At 47.1% G+C, this 1,840-nt stretch overlaps 1 protein-coding gene and 1 long non-coding RNA gene across 9 annotated transcripts in view; one reads left to right on the top strand and one right to left on the bottom strand.

Moving 5' to 3' along the window:
* The window catches only part of PTPN4 (protein tyrosine phosphatase, non-receptor type 4), a 219,190-nt gene that overhangs the window by 22,794 nt on the left and 194,556 nt on the right, over positions 1–1,840 (bottom strand). The gene's annotated exons all lie outside the window — the stretch shown is intronic.
* Positions 1–1,840, top strand: part of LOC107184085 — a 17,267-nt gene that overhangs the window by 5,063 nt on the left and 10,364 nt on the right. The window contains exon 2 of the long non-coding RNA XR_001514910.1: positions 1,427–1,432. This is a non-coding gene — a long non-coding RNA (uncharacterized LOC107184085). The remainder of the gene's footprint in view (positions 1–1,426; positions 1,433–1,840) is intronic.

Here is a 1,840-nt window from a genome sequence, read left to right as displayed (position 1 = left end):
AGGGTTCTCTGAGCTTCTTGGACTTGTAAGTCTATTTCTTTCACCAGGTAGGGGACATTTTCTGTCATTATTTCTTCAAATAGGTTTTCAATATCTTGCTCTCTCTCTTTTTCTGGCACCCCCCCATAATTCAGATGTTGGTATGCTTGAAGTTGTCCCAGAGGCTCCTTACACTATCTTCATATTTTTGGATTATTTTTTCTTTTTTGCTCTTCCAGTTGGGTGTTTTTCTGTTTCCTCGTATTTCAAATCTTTCAAATGAAGTCAAAGATTTGGATCCTCTATTCAACTGTTGAATCCCTGTATATTATTATTTCAGTTAGTGTATGCTAAATTTCTGAGTGGCCCTTTTCCATTTTTTTTTTTGGCATTCTCACCAAGATCCTTGAAAGTCTCAGTAAGTTCCTCGTACGTTTCTAGAAGGTTCTTGAGTAACCTTATAACTGTGGTTTTGAACTCTATATCCAGTAGTTTGCTTTTTTCCATTTGTGACATGTTTCTTTGCCTCCGCATTTTGGCTGCTTCCCTGTTTGTTTCTATGTATTGGGTAGCTGCTAAGTCTCCTTGAGTTGATAGAGTGGCCTTGTGTCGTAGGTGTCCTATAGGGCCCAGTGGCTTGGCCTCCCCAATCACCTGATGTGGACACTCTTGGTACACCCCTTTGTGGGCTGTGTGCACAGTCTTGTTGTAGTTGAGCCTTGATTGCTGTTGGTAGCACTGGGAGGAATTGATCTCCAGGCCAGTTGGCTGGGAGGACCAGCTGTGTCTACAATGGAAGAGCTGCTGTGCAGGAGACACCCTTATGGGGCAGGACTTGCTTTAGTGGGGCTTTGGTGCTCCCGGAGTCTGCCCCTTTAGTGTGTCACTTATGGATGTGAAGAGTTGTAATCTGGTATGGTCTCACACTGATCACTTGATACACTGGCTCTTGGATTTCCAAGGAGGTGCAAAGTCAGCCACTGCCTGAGGCCACCCAGCAGGAGCTACAGAGAGATCTGCAGATTCTTCGCCCTTATGGATGTGAAGGGTTGTAATCTGGTATGGTCTTACTCTGACCACTGGGTACACTGGCTCTTGGATCTCCAAGGAGGTACAAAGTCAGCCACTGCCTGAGGCCACCCAGCAGGAGCTACAGAGAGATCTGCAGATTCCTCCTCTTTGTTTGGGGTTTGGAAGTGCGCAGATGAGGCCCAGCTGTGAAGCAAGGAAGGCTGGTGTGGCCTTGGGCCTTCTTTTGATAGCTTTGGGAGCTCCCTGACCCAGCTGCAGGTCAGGGAGGTTTAGGCTAAGAAAGGACAGGCCATTCATATGCAAAAGCCACTGAAGCACAGCTTGGTGGCTTTGTAAATTGGGTAGGGCAGGGTCTCAGGGAATCTCCAGTGAAGAGCAAACAGAAATGGCTGCCAGTCAGCCCTGCACCGGGGAGGTCCCAGTACAGGAACAATGACTGTTACGAGCACCTCAGTCTGGAAGAAAGCTGCCCCTACATTCCTGCCCCAATACCAGATAGTCGTTTCTCCCCATATGTGTCTGGGTCCCCCCAAGTCTTCCTCGGCACTGGAGCTCAGAGCAAGCGGAAGCTTGCATCCCCCTCTCAATGAAAAAAGCAGCACACCTGGGTGTCAGCACGTTTTGTTCCTCTGCACCTGCTACCAGTCTCAATGTGCTTTCTTATTTACCTCTCTAGTTGTAGTACTTCCACTCAGCCAGGTTTCCCGAGGTTCTGGATGATAGTTATGTATTTTAGTTGTAATTTCGATGTGGTTGTGGGAGGCAGCAAGTACAGCTGTTTACTTATGCTGCCATCTTGGTTTTCTCCGCAAATTTATTTTCTTTTTTC

The sequence above is a fragment of the Myotis davidii genome, unplaced genomic scaffold (genome assembly GCF_000327345.1).
Source record: "Myotis davidii unplaced genomic scaffold, ASM32734v1 scaffold3, whole genome shotgun sequence".
Classification (NCBI taxonomy): Eukaryota; Metazoa; Chordata; class Mammalia; order Chiroptera; family Vespertilionidae; genus Myotis; species Myotis davidii.
Note: the sequence above shows the minus strand (reverse complement) of the source record. Positions and strands in the feature narration are given on the sequence as shown.